This window comes from Parus major, chromosome 1, assembly GCF_001522545.3.
Source record: "Parus major isolate Abel chromosome 1, Parus_major1.1, whole genome shotgun sequence".
Lineage (NCBI taxonomy): Eukaryota > Metazoa > Chordata > Aves > Passeriformes > Paridae > Parus > Parus major.
Window position 1 is genome coordinate 28,094,708 of NC_031768.1, and position 17,805 is coordinate 28,112,512.

A 17,805-nucleotide genomic window follows, 5' to 3' on the forward strand; every position below is an offset into this window, starting at 1 on the left:
TTTTTTTTCTCCATAGAGTAGTGTAAGGTATTTCTTATACTAACATCAGGGAAACAATTTTCAGACAAAAATGTGATTTCTTAATCAAGGATCTCTAATTCAAAATATATTTATTTAATAAAGAGTAATTATGATAGAAGCAACTACACATTCATATCAATAATTCATTCAGAAGTAAACCATATAAACATATCAGCATTTATTTTTCCATTTAATAGGCTGTGATTTAAAATAATCTAAATCATCATCATCATTCAGCTCCATATGCTGGGAAAGAAAAAGTCACCTTAAACCAGATGCATATTGTGAAAAAAAAAGGAAAAAAAAAGGAAAAGAGGAAGACAAGTTGTTCTAAAGAAACAGCATATGGGAGAAAATCTTAAGCTTCGGTAAAGATGCTCTGCTTTGTAGATGGTAATTTAGTTTTCAGCTGAGAGAGGGTAGGTTTAGATTAGATATTAGGAAGAAATCCTTCACAAAGAAGCTGGTGAGGTACTGGAACAGGTTGTCCAGAGAAGCTGTGGCTATTCCATCCCTGGAAATGTTTAGGGCCAAGTTAGATAGGATTTTGAGCAACCTGGTCTAGCGGAAAGTGTCCCTGTGCATGGCAGAAGGGTTGGACTAGATGGTCTGTGAAGTCCCTTCCAACCTAAACAATTCTGTGATAACTATGATTCCATGATAGCAAGACTGAGGTATGCCAAACAGGATTCTGGTCAATAATTTTCAAGAGCACAGGGTTAAATATTGATTTCTTTCTTTTAGAAAATAATAAGTTAAGAAAAAAATAGAAAAAAAGGATGCATCTCAGTTTTAATCAGGAAAAGGCAATAAGTGTGGTCAAGAAAATTCTAGTTTGAAGACATTTATGTATGGAAACAATAGGCTGTTTACAAGTTCTAAGTTGGCTCTGCATGTGTACCTGCTTGTGTGCTTGGAGCTTTTTCCTGTTGTTAATTACATAGCCAATCCCCTCTCCTAACTTGAATCCTTAACTACCCACGTAATTTTGTCAGCTGACAGCTCTTTTTCAGTTCCCTAACACATCAGCACTCCTGAAACAAGTTCTGTTTAAAACCTTTCTTTCTGTCACTTGTCTGAGGTCCAGAGAGTGGTGTTTGGAGCCTGTGGATCAGGGCGGTACTTTGCATTATTTTTTAACTTTTGACATTCAGAAAAAGGAATGAAGGGCTCAAGCCCTGGTCAGACTGTGCTTCCCTGCTACAGCATCTCAATAAATTTGTGTAGATTGCCTCTTACTGCTTTTTCTGTTGTTGTTGCTTTCAGTAGGTGAGACCAGAGGCTGTGGTGGAGAGTGGGGTGTCACTACTCTGCCTGTTGTGCTCCCATGTCCACGGCAGCAGTGACAGCACACTCTTTGGGCCTCAGTGCAGCCATAGGGTCCTCTTGTTCTTGAATGAGCTCAGCAAAGCCCTTTCTCTCCCTCAGACAGAGAACCCTGTATTCTGCCTGGCAAAATAAGACTGTGCAGCCCTTCTTCCCCAGAATTCCAGCAGCGATGCTCTCAAGGGACCTCTCGAAGTGGTGGCTGAAGTTGCAATGTTGTGAACATGGTGCAGGTTAACTCTGCAAAAAGGCGTTTTCTTTGCCTCTCAGGTGAGTTCTGTCACCTGTGTCATTATTGTGTTGCTCTTTCAAGGCTGTTGGTGTTGTCCCAGCAAAGACTGCCCTGCACTTGTAACACATGTGGTGCATGAAGATGTATAGTCCCAGGGCAAGTAAGTTTAAGAGATATCTGACTTTTGTTCTTTTCCAGTCTCTGTCATGCTTTATTCTGTTATATTCTGTTATATTCTGCTATATTCCTCCAACGATTTCTGAGGAGAAAAGTGAGTCACATTTGATTTTCCATACCCTAACAGAGAGGAGCCATGTATTTTCCACACGTTATTGCATTATTTCTCTCTCCGGTGTGGCTCTGATTTAGTGCTGGATGAAGCTCAAAGGAGGATTAGTGTAGAGAGACTCCCATATGCTTGGATGCATTTCTGAACTGTGTACTATCCTCACTGCTTTTGATGAGAAAAGCTGGGCTATAAACCTGATGAGAACAGGCTTCCATGCAAGATGTTTAGTATTTCCTGCTTCCATTTGGGCCAGGGATACAACACATCCAGCCACTTTTGGCCTTGCAGCTCTTGGTCACAGGCCTGCCTGAAATTTAGAAAATCACAGTGGTGAAAAATGAGTGGGGGAGTGAAAGGAATTTGATTTTTCTCCTCTTTAATAAAGGCTAGATTAGGATTTTATTCTAGTTTTGGCTCAGGTAGAATGTTTTTATATTTATGGAATTGGTTCATCTGCCTATTAGATGGCTGCACTGGAGTGCAAGTCCATTTTTATGGTCCTGAGTGAAAGAACTTTTGCTGTATTTTAAGGGCTGCTTCTTCTGGGAAAACTAGAGATTTATGTAAAACTCTAACTATACTGTATTTAAGGAAATTGGGAGCATAAGAAGGAAGCCAGATGAAGAGAAATAGTGAAACAGGGAGAGAGAGAAGCTTCCCAAAGATAAGGCGCTACAGTGAGTTGTTCTACTGCTTGGTATCACACATGGGGGCTTCACTACACCTAATACCTGATCATTTTTCTAGCTGGTAATTAAATTGTAAATAGTGAAACACAAAGCAGCACTGAAATTGACCCTAAAACTGCTGTTGTACTGCAATTTGTGACTATCTTCTTTAGTATTTTCTTTTTTTTAAAAGAATTTCCCAATAGTACTGTTATCAGTCGATCATTTTTTCTGATTCTCCTCTCCATTACAAGGGTTTCTGAGTTTGTGAATGAAAGGCTATGTTTTCTCAACCAAATCCTCTACTCCTCAGTCTATTAGTAAACTAATGTTAACTTACAAGATTTGACTGAGGCCTCGGGGTCTGCCAGCTGGATGCTTGAGGAGTCCAAGCTGGCTAGGTAAAGAAACACCTTTTTCACATGACCCAGCTCGGCTCCTGAGTTGCCCCACAAGTTTCTATCAGTACAAAGGCTGACATTGTCTACAAGGAGCAACTCAGATTACGGTCCCTTCCAGCTGCATTGCCCCTGACCCCAATCCTGCCCTGGGCTGCCCACACTGCTCTCCCTGCATGCACAGAGACTTCAGCTGCAGCCTGCCACCTGACAGCATTGAGTCTGGTCTTGAGGGTGGCCTTGGATGCATTTTAAAAGGCAGTGCAGGCGCTCTGTGAGGATAACATGGAATGATTATTTTAGGGCAGATTTTCCCCTAAAAGAAAAAAAGTTCTACATGAGTGCAGTTTGATCTTCACACAAAAGATTTATATAAGAACTCACTTCTCTCTGTCAGTTACAAAAAAAAAAAAAAGAAAAAAAAGCAAGCATGCTGGCAGGATTTAGGGAAGTGTGCAGGCTAAAGGATAGAAGCAGACAAAAGGCAGTTTTTCTTCTAAGAACATCTGCACAGCTGGAATCCTGGCAGTGCTGTGGTTTGAAAGCCTAGGTGTTGCTGGGCTGGGGCAAGGGACAATGTCTGTTTGGCACCCTCCTGACACGCAAATTTGGCCAGAGATTCTTACCGCAGTCCTCAGCCATGTCCCTTGCTGTGCATACACAGATGCATGGACATTATTTTGCCATCAAATGCCTGTTTTGGGGAATCTTCCACCCTGGAGGTAAACTATACATAAATGATCTGAGGGTAAAGGTGGAGGAAGAAACTGTGATTTCTTTACATACTAAAGTAGATGTAAGCCAGGCACAAAGTTCACAGGAACAGAATATCTGCAGTGCCTCTAGACCAGTTAAACCTCAACATCCCTGACTTCTAGATGCCCTGCAAAATCGTGCCTATAGCTCAGGCTGGAGAAACTTAGCAGTAGGTCTGTTAGAGAAACAGCCCTGAGAGCCTAGCAGGGATAGGAAGGCTCCCTTGAGGCACCTGCACCCCAAATGTCTTTGTAAGGTCAGATCACCACCTATGGGTAGAGTACAGGCTAGTTATGTCTGATCTGCTTTGTGGCATGAAGGAAATGTATGTGTGAGTCTGGAGTTGTTCTGATTTTCATCTTTCTCAGGCTGGCCCCATTCAGCCATCTCTGCCCTTCCTGGGGACTGAGTCCCAGATCCAAAGACAGATTCTAACAATACAGCCTGTGTGCTTGCCTCTAATATAACATTATGCTTATAACTGAATATAAGCAGGGATGAGGCTTTAGATCTTCCTCAAATCTCACTGTAACTTTGAGATTGTCAGACAGTACTGAAGTGAGAGATCTGGAGTACGAAAATTAGTGAACACAAAAGTCATGATATTTACTCAGTTTATGCATTTTCTCTCTTTTTTCCCCATAAAACCTGCATAACTGGCATGTAATTGTTTCGCTAAGTGAGTCTTGAAAGCAAAAGTCTTGATAGCTGTCACATATCTTCTTTGTAGTACAGTGTGTTGTCCTCAGAAGATAATCAGTAGAACTTGCTCAGAAAAACTTAATCAGCAGAACTGAGCACATTGTCAGTGCTTAACAAATAATAAATTATAATAATAACTGCAATTCCTTTTGACACAACCTATCAAACTTTTTCTTTATTTCCAGGAGTTCCTTACTTACCTCTGTTTAAGATTTAATACCTTCTACTACTCTCCTTGTTATGGTTGAGAGGACTGGTGATACAACCTAACAGGGTGGAAGTATTGACTGAAATACAATTTTGACAAAGGGCAGAAACAAAATACAAAGAAAATTCTTGAACTATTCCTTTTCACTTACTGATTTTGCTTTACAAGTCTTAAAAATTGAATTCAAGAATAGATGTGATCTGTTCTATTGTTAAAATGTAAAACACTATGCTTACAAGTTAATAGAATGACATTAAAATTTTCTGATAGCCTGTTTTTTAAAAGACAAACTCATTAGGCTTTCTTTACAGAAAGGTGAATGTGTCCAGAAGCACATCTATTATTACTAATTACTTTTATTATAAGGAGCTTGGATAGCTCAGAGAATTGTTAACATAGCTGGAGCTATCACTTCTTTGCCACCATTGTAATTTGGCCTGGGCTGGGAGTTACTAACACTCATTTAATTTTCTGATGATTTGGTAGTTTTTATGCAATTTTTTGGTGGCTTTTACTCACTTTGAATAAGACATATATTCATGTTATAGAGAAAACAGTTGGGTCAGCTCTAAGCTGCTGCTAATTGTCACAGACTTAAATGGACTCATTCAATTTAACCTAGTAGAGGATCTGACCAATGATCACAACTGGCATTAATTAGCATATGTGTTATCAGACTCCGTGGAGATGTCCTGGGTTGAGTGACAACAGAAGCGCTCAGCTGCTGCAGCTGGTGGAACAGTGCCAGTTTGGCAGCTGATGGCACAGCTGGCAGGTGGAAAGTCCAGGTCACCCCTGACTGAGGCATGCTGGTGGCTTTTGTCACCAATCTCCAAGTAGAACGAGTTGCAGAAGGAGCCCAGAGCACCAGGGGTGGTTGTGGCAAAGCACAAACAACACAAGACTCTTGAGAAGGGGAAGGCAGGGACAGAAGGAGGGTGGAGCTCTGAACTGACTTGTCCCTGAAGTTGGATATGCACAAGACATGGCATTTCTAAGAGAAGCAAAAACCACTAGCAAATATGTTGAGGCTCTGGCTTTCCATGTGCACCATCTGAAATGACACTGTAGTGCCAGTTGCAAGTGTGTGGCAGAAGGGTGAGGGAAACACATCTATAAGCAGGGGATCCTGAAAAGCAGTTTCATTTCACAGAGACAGCTGCTGACAGTCTCAGTGTTATTATGGCTGTAAACTAGAGGTTTGGACCATGACTAGAAAAGTGTCTTGAACAGATCATGGGGACAAATGAAGAGCAGGATTGAGAGGCTGCAATTTTATCAGGGAAAAAGGCATGCTATCCTCCCTTTGCGCTTACCTGTGTGGGTTAAAACCAGGCCAGTAACCTGTCCAGATATTAATTACTCAGTAGCAGACAATTCTTCTTCTTTCTCATGCCTATGTACCTCCACAGGATGGTGGCAGGAACAAGTTGCCAAGCTAATGGCAGAGGAACTTCCTAAAGATTTATGGTGTCTTGATATTTGCGGGACAAAACTGGACATCAGGTAGCTAAGGGAGTAATTTTTTCAGCTCTTGACACAGTTTGGAAATTTGCTTAACTGATACCATGTATTTTGATGCACTGAGGAAAAAAAATTCTTTTAATTGTGAGATCTTTCTGTTGTAACCTGGAAAGGAAAACAACAAGAGAATGAGAGTTCGATAGTACTGGGAATGGAGAAGTTTTTAGACTGGTTGCAGACCTCTCACCCTGCTGTGACAGGAAGATGTGGACTATCCAAGGAAGGTGCTACCACTTGCAAATTCTCTGTCACCCTTCCTACACATTTCTCCCACCACTCAAAGTAAGATATGAAAAAATATTTATGCGCGTATTTGCTGTGAAAAATCTGGGTCCTTCTCTGAATAACCATTTTTGGGCCCAAAGCCACAAAAGGAGATGAATGATACTCATGTGGAATATAGACATCCAAGTCCAGGTTCCAAATCTACACACCTCCTGCATTTTTTATCACCTGCATTTTTGATAAGAAAGTTCTTAAGACATCTAAAACATTTTTTCTGCTCCTGCCTCTTGGTCAGTCACCAGCTCTGCTACACTGAACTTCCCAGCAGTTAATCCTGATTCAATTCCTCAAACTATTCACAGCTTTACCCATATGTCTATCAAGAGTGTCCTGGTAAAGCACATGTAACGCATGATCAGGACTGAGCAGTACACAAAGTACAGCAGCTGTGTTCACTGCCATTCAAAGGCAATAATTTCAAACTCCACCCAAGATTCAGGGGCTTCAAGCCCTCCTAATCTCTTATCTGCAAAGAGAGCAGGAACCTTCGGTAGGAAGCTGCATGCTAAATATTCATGGGGGAAGAGATTTTTCATACTTCCTGCAGAAGTGGTGCTGACACATGTATGGCTCTCTGGGAGGAGTTTAAGGCAATGAGGTACAGAATCAGACACAATCTCCAGCCCCCCACTGCTGAAATAGCTTGCTGTTTTGGATTGGTGCAAGACAGTGGATCTCTTTTGGTATACTCATTGCTGTGTAAGGTGTTTCTGAAACATTGTCTTCACAGCCTAATGAAAATACAGTGATTTTTCAGAAAAATCAGTAGAATGTATCCTCAAAGGATACAATGATTATTGGAGTTTTAATTAAAATAGCAGATAAAATAAGTATTATGGTGTGCTATTATTTCTAAAACAACAACAGAATAAAGGTGCCCATTTCTTTTTTGAGTGCAATTTTCTAAATGAAAAAGTAAACATTAATATCTGCAGAGATCTTACTGATCTTGTACGATAATTTAGAAAAATATCCCTATTAAGGATAGTTATATATGCTTTTTGTTGGAAATGCAATCACAGGATATGCACATAGCTGCAATCTGTAGAAAGATTAAGTAAATTAAATCACTCAATGTCTTTTTTCAATAGCTCTAAAGTTAAAAGTAATTTGCAAAGAAAATACTCAGTTTCAATTGGTTTGTAATATCTGTTAATGATCTTTGGAAAAATTTCTGATAACATGCAGGAATTCCCTCAGGGGCAGGGTTGTGAATAAGTGGATTTTTTAAAGTTTGAGATGTCATTAGCTAGTGATTTCTTGGAAGTAAAAAGCTGTTACAGAATAAATTGCAGAGGTATACAAGTGAACAGGACAATCATTTTTATGAATAATATACATTATTTCCATTGCGCTTTCTGCCCTCCAAAGAAATAATTTACAATCTAGCTTGCCATTACAAACATCCTGGAATAGCAACTGCAAGAGCATTTTGTGCTTACTTTATGTGTATTCTGTGACTTTACATAAAAGTACATGGTGGTATAAAACCACTTGTGTAAGGAGCTGATTTGACCCTTTTAATATTTTTTGTTTTCTTTCCCCCCCCAATAGATAACTTTTTCAACCCACAAGGCTGAAACAACTTCTCTTAACTGAAATGACCCCAGCAGAACTATTCACTAGAAGACATCCTCCTTGATTTTTTGTAAGATGACTGGAGTTGTAGGTAAGTGCAATCATGGCAAAAAGTGCCCCTATTCTCTTGGTACCTTGTCAGCATTAACATATTCTTAAGTTCAGAGATGAATCAGGTATCTATCATGCCCCACCACAGTAAGGTAACATGAGATAAGGCAATAAGGACAAATGAGATGTCCTGGTTCTGCCCCCACCTTAGGACATCTCAGGTAGAAAAGTGCCAGAAACATCATAGAACACACTTGTCCATGGGGAATGTTGTCCTGCTTCCAAGGTTTAGTTATACAGCTCAACCATGGGCACCTTAGGATGGACCTTCTGCTTCCACAGGTTCCTGTGGGTGGTTTTGGATTTAGATGGGGATGGAAAAGATACTGCTTTGGGTGATAGGGCATGGAGAGTCCAGTGTGTGCTGTCACACAGGTCAGAAGATACAGTTAATTGCAGACATTGACCTTTTGATTTCCTCACCTTCCTTCAAATATTTTTCACCCAAGACCTTGTTGGACTTGTCTGCTTTTTCCTGCAGACCTGCAGACAGAGTTGAAGACACACCATGCTAGCATGAATATTTCTGATGCCTCCAGGGCTCTCATACAGGGTTGGAGAAGAAAGAATTTGTTACAGTCTAGAAAGAGATGTGACAGCCATCAGTTTGAAAAGCCTCCTAGACTTTCCTGACCCTCTAAAGGCCCACTGTGATAGTTTACCATGGGTGAAGGTGCTGTCCTGACACTGCCTATTGATTGGCACATGCCATGAACCACTGGGATGGTTAGACATCATTGCGTAGTAGCACCTAGTAAAATTCACATATTTTTTAAGGTCTAGGAGTAATCATTATTATCATCTAATCTGATCTTCTGTATAATGTATTCTACTGAATTTAACCCAACCTGAGCTTTGTATGAAGATTTGCTTTTATGCCTAAAAATGACTTCTCATTTACAAATATGATGCTGTTTCTCTCAGTACTAACCATGTGATAGCAAGTTCCATTAATTAGCTGTACATTGTCTGGAAAAGCAATTCCTTTCATCCATTTGAAATTCAATACCTTTTTGTTTCACCTTGCAGGATAGGAAATATTTTTTCCTTTGCTGTTAATTAAGTTCAAAGATCTTGAGGACAAAATGTTATTTATATTATAGTCATGCTTAAGTAGAACTCTGACAGAGCCTGGGGATCCCATCACACAAAGTGAGGGAGACTGCACAAGTTCTTTGGGACTGAGATGCTTTTTAATAGACACATGACACATTTTCAAGGAAGATGAGTGATTTAACTGAAAAAGTTGCCAGTCAAGTCAGTGGATTTGTACCTCTCAACCTCCTATGCCTTTCAGAGGAGAAAGATGGGGAAAAGTGAAGTTTCTAAAAGTTAGACCCAAAAAATGAATTAGCAGTGTATTCAAGTTCTTGGAAAAGAACATTTTACAAGTGCATGCAGTGACAGGACAAGGGGCAATGGCCTTAAGATGAAGAAGAATAGATTTCCATTAGATATTAGGATGAAACTCTTTACTATAACAGGGGTAAGGCACTGGAACAGGTAGCCCAGAGATGTGGGACACCCTACCCTTGGAAATGTTCAAAGCCAGGTTCTATGGGACTCTGAGTAACCTTCTTAGATGGAAGGTATTCCTGCTTAAGGTAGTGGGATTTGAATTAGATGATCTTTAAGGTCCCTTTCAACCCTAACTACTCTATGATCCTATGATTTAACAAGTGTTTCTAATATGTAGCTCTGTGCCCCGTCTACTGTCCCAGAGTCAGATTGGCTGAAAGTTCTTTAAGACAACAGGGTATACTGAGGAAAATACCTGCCATATCTGGTTCATGAAAGGTCCCAGAGCTTTCCAAAAACTGCTGGGGTCCGAGGACATTTTCTAGATTGTTTGAGACAATAAGATGTGTTCTAAGTTTATAGAGAGGGTTCATTCAGTTCAGTATGATTTGAATCACAGAATCATTAAAGACCTCTAAGATCATCAAACCCAACCATTAACCTAACATTGCCAAGTCCACCATTAAAGCATGTCCCTAAGCGCCATATCTATGAATGTCCCATGAGGATATATCTTTCCTGAGAGACAAGCTAGTGCTTATGTTCTTTCTCTTTTCTCAAGAAATTTCCCATCCTTTTGACTTTTATCATTTTTATTACCATTTTCTGGACTTTTTCTATTTCTACTTTCTTTTTTCAGGTATAAGGTGACCAAATTTGAAGACAGTATTCAAAGTGAAGATGTGCCACTGATTTATATAATAGCATTATAATATTTTCCATATAATTCTCTAAAACTCTTTTCTTTGTACAAACCCTGCAAGATTCTTTTAATTCTTTGAACTACAGTGCCTTTTAACATCTGTAGTTTACTCTGATCAGATTTTAACAAAGGAATAAAAGGCTCCATTTTTCACATAGAATTTTATTTATTGTTTGAACTTTAGAGGAGAAATTGGTTAACTTACAATTTAAAATTCTTGGCAATGTAGACCATTGGGCAAGGATTTCATTATCAGCCCTTCTATACTTTTTGTAGAAGTGTGTGAGGCTGAAAGTTAGGGTACAAGATCTTCACTCTTGGGCTTGTCTTTTGCTTTATAGATGTAGACAAAACCTAATTTGGAGCTACCAGCATCCCCAAAGATGTCAGAAAGGGCATTAACCTGTACCCCCTTCCTGATGAAACATGTTGGAGCCCCACATTTACATGCTGCTCATCCAAGACCAAGTGTGCATGCAGCACATTAATTTTTCCATCTCCCACATACTGTACCTCACACTTCCACACCAGGCCAGGGAAAGACCCCCTTGTAAATGATGCACTTGATGACTGCAGAGAGTGAGGATCTTGCTCTTGTGTCATGTCTTGGCATTATGCCTTCATCAGGATATTAGAAAAGGCTCAGGGAAAATGGTTACAACTATTATATTGCCTGAGACACTTCCGGCAGTTCCTGCCTTGCCTTAGAATTACCAATCCAAGAGGTGACCCTGCCTGACACTACTTGTAAAAGCTGACAAGATCACAGCCTGAAGCAGTATAGCCACAGGCTCAATGTGGCTACCAAAATGTCTGTTTAGTATTTTCAAGAAACGTTGCTCTAAAGATTTACAATACCAGCCGCTAGATATATGGACAACACCAACCAACAGCCCTGACCTCTGAACATTCAGCCCCACTTACACAGATATTTGTGTCTCTCAAGGGGCCAACACTGAGCTGCCACAAAATAGTGATTCCCTACCTGCAAGCAAGTGGATTTTAAGTACTATTTGATTATATATACTAAGATATTGGGTATTCGAAAATTATGAAAGTATTTGAAAACTATGGTCTTGAGTTCAGAATTCATGGTTAGTTTTTTTGTCGGTTGCATTACTGCTTTAGCGATAGATCTTTGCCATTTCTGCGTAATATATAGAACTTATTCTTAGTTTGGTGTAGAGAATTTTCTTCACTCTTCCAAGACCAAAGCAGATTTTCATTAGAAGTTATTTTTAGATTAACTGCAAGTTTCCTCTCTAGCAAAAATTTTGGCTGCAGCAAGTGAAAGCAAATGTGCATTTCCTCAGATATCTCTAAGGATAAACACAGGTTTAAATATCCAAAAAAATTTAAGTGCTTGGTTCTATATATTTTCATACACCAGATGCATTAAGTTCTTGCAAGGTAGTGTGGGATTTTTTTCCCCTCTTCTTTTTAGAACAGCAAAGACTTGGAACAGACATTGAGGTCCTATTGCTCCTGTCGGAAACTTCTGTTGTCTGCAGCGTGAGTTGGATGGGACCCAGAGAAACCAAATACAGACAAGTAATGATGAGTTGGCCATACAAGCAAGGAAAATCACAGATAACAGGTGCACACCAATTAGCAATGTATCTTTTGGGTCATCCAGTACATCTTCCTGACACAATGAAGTTGTTTCTTATGGCATATTTTTTGTGGTTTTTTTGTGCCTGGATTAAATTTCCTAAGTGATACCATATCTCAAGGGAGAGGTTGTGTTGCCTAGAGTATCTTGTTGTCAGGACTTTTTTTCCTTTCTTAATGTCATCATATTTCTTCTTTTTACATCCCTTTGCAAATTTCCTTCTTTCCCTTCTTTGATCTCTTTTAACTATTTTGATGTTGTGTTTAGTAAGCATTAAGGCAACTCATAGATATTTAGCTGGCTTAATCTTCCCCAATGTAGCAGCCCTTTCAGCCTTCTTGCTATTCTTAATTTCTTCTTGTGACACAGCTGCCTGTCAGTATCTTTTTTAGTTATGAGATTTTAAAGATGTGATGCATTTCTCTGATCTAACAACAGATCTGGTATAGAGCTGAGCACCCTTAGTGTCTTGTCACCGAAAGCCCCTGCTGATGTGTCCAGGGGAGAGCTGCAAGCTTTCTGAACAGGCACATAGGTAGATTATCCTGCTTGAACCACTTCCTTGGCACTACTTTATTGACCCACAAAACACTATTAAAACAGTTAATCTAGGAGTTCAGAAAAACAAGTACATGGCATTTTGCATTTTCAAATTTATTTTCTATTTCTCATAATGTAAAAAGACAGAATAGCACAGATCAAAAATCTTTGATGCTGTTGAGATTTTCTAACTCTTGGTCATGAACATAACAGAATAAAATTATGGAAGACAACATCTTCCATGACTTCATCTAAGTGCTAGGAGAGAACATTGTAGAAGGTAATTATATACATAGTCACAAGCCTAGATGTTCACTTCAGACAAAAAATTCTGATCTACAGACTACAACAGCCCTTTTGTGCTAGATGAGATTTTGGTTGTAATTGACTGTCTTTACCTTTGTGTTCTGTTGGATTGGAGGAATATAATTTTAATCTGCTCTCTTTAAATTTTCATCAAGGAATGTTTCAGCTACCTGCAGCCTCATCCGATGATGCTTAATGATCTCAGCTAGCTCGATCTTCTGTGCACCAGCAGGGACTTCCTTAAATTGGTCAACTGTATAGAACATTGTTTTCAAGTTTAATGTAGTTGGAATTAACCTTATAAAATAATGGCGTATCTAAAAACAGATTTTATACATAGCACAGACATGTATGTGTACATTTATATGTGCATGTGTGTGTATACATGTGTATATATAAGTGCACACATATGTATAGAAATGCTGATGCTACTCACCTTTTTGAAATCTTTACAGCTAGTATTAACATGAATGTGCTGTTAAATTTGCAGTGTTATGCATTTTTGTTGGAGTTTACTTCTGTAAGATAAAACCATAAAGATAAGCTGTGAAACTCGTGCAGCTGATGACATAATTCTAGAATCTCGTGATGCTGAATATCACATTTGTAGGAGTGTGGGATGGATGTTCCTCACTGAAATAATTATACTGCCTATTGCAATATATGCTTCCTTGTTTTTATGTGGGCACAGAGATGTCCAAACTATTAAACATATATGGTACAATGAGTCCTGTGTTCCTTATTTATTCTAAAGAAGGCAATTAATTTCTATGGTTTATTGTATAATAAAGCAAACTACTCTAAGAATCTCTTATGAACATAGCAATAATCTGTGACAATATGCATATTTACTTTTAATAATGATGTCCAAATATACATATGTGCATATAAATATGCATATATGTATATACAAACACACACACAGAGACATATACACAAATTAAATGGAACCAATTAGAATGTGGCATAAGTAGATTCAGAGTTTACCTGTTATGGCTGTGTGAAGGGATAATTTGAGCTACAAGGACATGCAAGAAAGTACAGCTCAATATATTCCACTGGCTCATTCTCATTATGCTCACCCATGACAGGCTGTGTGGTAAGATGGGGTACCAGCAGATATTTGTAATGACAGCTGGTTCAAAACAGAGCTTTCAAAGTAGTGCAACACCCCTAACTTCCTTCCAAATCTTGGAGTTTGCCAGTGCTTAACTGAGGTCAGATGTTCAGATATAAGTTATTTGGAAAGAATCTGGTTCTTTATGCTTGAACTGTATATATGTTCAACATATAGGCTTTTTGTTGCCCATGGATTTGCATTTGAGCTCACACATGCTTGTCTACTACCTGCAAAAATGGTGGATGTTTTGCCCTGATACCATACCCTGTTGGCCTGGGATGTCCTCTATCAGTTTCTTCACTGTCTTGTGGGCTACATAAACTGAGATTCGGATAGCAGCTCTTTCTTTTTACTGGCACTGAAAAATCCATCAGTTGCTATGTTGAGAAAGGGAGGAAAAGCAGCTTTACTTTAACATCGCCCATATTACACCCCCTATGCTCAACTAACCAGGAGTACAGCAAAAAAAAAAGCCCAACTAAGCTTCAGTTGTTGTGTGGGACTTTTCCTGGATGTGAATAGAATCTGGAAATACACATGCTCCTCCCTGGGAGAGAAAAGCAAACAGATTTTATCTATTTGCAATTGAACTCAGTGAAAAATAACCAGGCACAGAAAGCATGCTTGAAGGTAAGACATGAATATAAGTAAAGATAAATTTCACTATGCTAAATTCAAGGGTAATGTGCCACATTGTTATAATTATTACAGAGAACATGTGCTAATTAATTATTACACAGTGCTGGTGCAAGAGTTGAGTATTCCATATGGGACAAATAGAGGAACTGACCCTGCGCTGTTGTTGACTCTTGCTTAGAAGCTGGTGTGTGAGGAGCATGCCATGAATGACCTTGTGAAAATGAGACTGGTGAGTAGATTTGGTCTTAGAAAATACTTTTCATAGGGGTTAGAAAAATATTTTAAATCTATGATAAATTTTAGTTGTACTGGATGACTGCTGAGTGTGTGCAGTGTGTTCAAAAGCAGCTTTTTGTTTACCATACCACCTGGGAAACTCAAGCACTAAGCATCAGGCCTTCTGAGGAATTCAGACAAATAATAGCATTGCTGTTTGGGGATCTTCAGCACTGCCAGAACACTTCTGTTGATGAAATCAAGGAGACCTAAGCATCAGGGGGTTCAGAAAAGCATTGACCATATGTCTGTCAGTCTCTTTTGGATCTGCACTCATGTCTAGAGTATTGACCCTGCTTTTGCTGGAGGAGCATCTGGGGAGATGTTGAGGGGAACAGGATGGGTCTGTCCTCATTTCTGGAGGAGGTATGGGTCTCCTGCTAGCCAGAGGTCTGTGCAGGGCTGTTTCCCTGCAGCAGGCCTGCTTGGCTTACAGACACCCACCCTGCTAGTTCCAGGATGGTACGTGTGAGCAGTGTTGGCTGCGCTCACAGGCTGGCGATGCTCCTGTTTGCCATCAGCCTTCCCTCCTGGATCAGGGCCGCTACCAATTGCTGAGGGGTGGCCAGGAGCAGCTCCCTCTGGTGAAACTCTTTTGTGCTTTTATCTCCCTCCTCTTGGCAGTAAGCTGCCACTGGCTCCCAGCCATGGCCCTCTCGCCCTCCCCAGTGCCCAGCTTGCTTGCTCAGCCAGTGCCTACATCTCTTCCAGCAGCTGGCCCTACTCTTCCTCCACAGCTGGCTGCTGCCCCCTACTGTGGTAATTATTATTTATTACGGATATTCAGTGTACATTATGTGTCCAGAGTCCAGTACAGTCTGAATCACTACCAGGGTCCCACTGTGTGGGCAGAAGCACACAGTCATACGGAGTTGTTTCACATTGATATTCACTTGACTCTCACACAGGGAAAGACTGAGGGGAAAGGGGTGAAGGTGGCTGTTGGCACCTATTAGCACTATCTGATGTGACACCTACTCTCTGTGCTGTGTTATGTGACTCCTGCAACAGCACAGCTGAGCACAGAGCTCCTTTTTCTCCACCTTGCTATCAGTAGCAGGTCTCCCGCTATTCCTGTTACCTAGCTGGAAACACCTGAGGCGTTTTCAAAATTCATGGTTGCTACATAATCATAGTTTAACTCCCTGTTGCTGTGAATGCAGACATTGCTGGGCACAGCATGGCTATGTGGGATACCATTTTCTTTCTTATTTCTCTCCATCACCGTCTTCTCTGGGTTGCTATGTTCATGCCAGTTCCTTTGTTCAGGCATCCCTCTCCTTACACTTCAGTATTCCTTCACACCCTGCCTCCCCGAAAACACTACCCTCAGTTAAAAACAGAGGAGCTGTAACTCCCACAACTTAGTGCACAGGCAAAAGCACCTGGAGGGAGAAGCAGCTTTCTGTACATTTGGAAAAATACAGAACCTTGGATATATTCCACACATATAGGTGCATGTGTGAGAGATAGGTTCTCAGCTGTGCTGAATAGGGCTAGCCCTGTTCAAGAAGGTGGAGCAATACTGCTTTATTGCAGCTGAGGATCTGTCCCAGTATGTAAATGTAAATATCTATTTTTACAAACCCTCCTCCAGTTTGCTTTAAAAAAAAGCTTTCTCTTTAGACAGTGGAAACATACAAGCCAGTCAAAAGTGTCCCACTTTCTGTATATTCTCTAATTCCTACCTGTGACTTCCTTTGAAAGCTTTCAAAATCTAATGAATTCAAGAGACAAAGCAAATTAAAACTGAAGAAGCTTTGCCTTCAGTACACTGGGCCTAGTCTACAGGAATGAAAAAACTAGGAGAGAAAATGGAAGGGTACAAGGCAATGTAAATCCATTTAATTGAAAATGTTTGATTGTAAGTGGGCTCACCAAACCCAGCAAAATTCCCACTGTCTATTACTTGCTATCTTCTGCCCTTTCAGCTAGCTGCAGCAAGTTAATGCAAAGAACAAATACTTACAGTCTCTGCATCAGAGCACTTTTTGCCATGAACCACTTTTTAAATTGTTTTGGGTTTACATTTAATTGCTTCCTTTGCATGCTATGTGTACACATGCACTCCTCCCACCCCCCATATTTCATACGTAACTGTCGTGTAGGCTGAAGTCTTTGAATATGGAGTATTCAAACCTCAGAGCACAAACCTCAGGAGTTGCAACCCAGGAATTGATTTGTCCTCTTTTAAGATGGGAGCCACATGTGTGACTTGAATCCAGATCTTGGGTGGATTCTGGATACGCTAATTTGAATGCATCAGGATTTGGGATTCAGGCTCATTTATTTGTTTTGACACTGATACCTACTACTGGGTGTTCACCTTTCCCTGCCTCAACAGAAAGAGAAATGCTTCTCATATTCACTTCTTCTAGACTGATTTGTAGTTCATTTCAGGGTCAAATCATCATAACCAAGTATTATTCTCAGTTTTGTTTCTTAATATTCTCTGTGACAATTGCTTATAATTGACCTCTGTGAAACCTTTAGAATTTTTGGATCATTTGGTCACCTTTCTCTGAGAAGAAAGTTATCATGCCACTTTTCCTCTGAAGGCTGCTCCACTGGTTTTTCAAAGTGACCAGGTGCACTTTCCCTCCTTGTAACAGCCTTAGTTGTTTGGGAGGCTGAAGAACACCTTTATGAGGTGTTCTTGTCCAACAAGCTCTCTCTTGAGCTGTTATTCAGAACTGTTTTTTTGGGCTCCCTGAAACTGTGGCAAACTTCAAAGGTCTTTTATTCCCAGGATTTTCCTCATCTCCTTTTGAAGACAGGCAACATAATAGGGCTTCCCAGCCTTCTTGTGCTGCTGCATTTTTCAAGGGAAGAAGGCATCCTCCTGTCAGTATCTTGGCTTTTTCTCACTTTATTTCCCCTCAGAACTCCCAGATGAACACCATCCGGTTGTGGTGATTTACTGCACTTGAGTTTCTCAAGTTACTCTACAACTTCCTCCTTAGAGACTTCAATCTGTATAAAGGCCACACTCT

At 40.1% G+C, this 17,805-nt stretch overlaps 1 long non-coding RNA gene across 16 annotated transcripts in view; it reads left to right on the forward strand.

Moving 5' to 3' along the window:
- The window catches only part of LOC107203376, a 30,855-nt gene extending 17,351 nt beyond the window's left edge, over positions 1-13,504 (forward strand). For 14 of the 16 annotated variants that reach the window (XR_004496716.1, XR_001521178.3, XR_004496718.1 and 11 more), the window contains 3 exons: positions 1,450-1,617; positions 7,964-8,078; positions 11,764-13,504. This is a non-coding gene — a long non-coding RNA (uncharacterized LOC107203376). Of the gene's footprint in view, positions 1-1,449; positions 1,618-7,963; positions 8,079-10,256 lie in introns of all 16 variants that reach the window. The other 2 variants (XR_004496731.1, XR_004496722.1) reach the window with 2 other exon arrangements.
- The last annotated feature ends 4,301 nt before the right edge of the window (positions 13,505-17,805 follow it).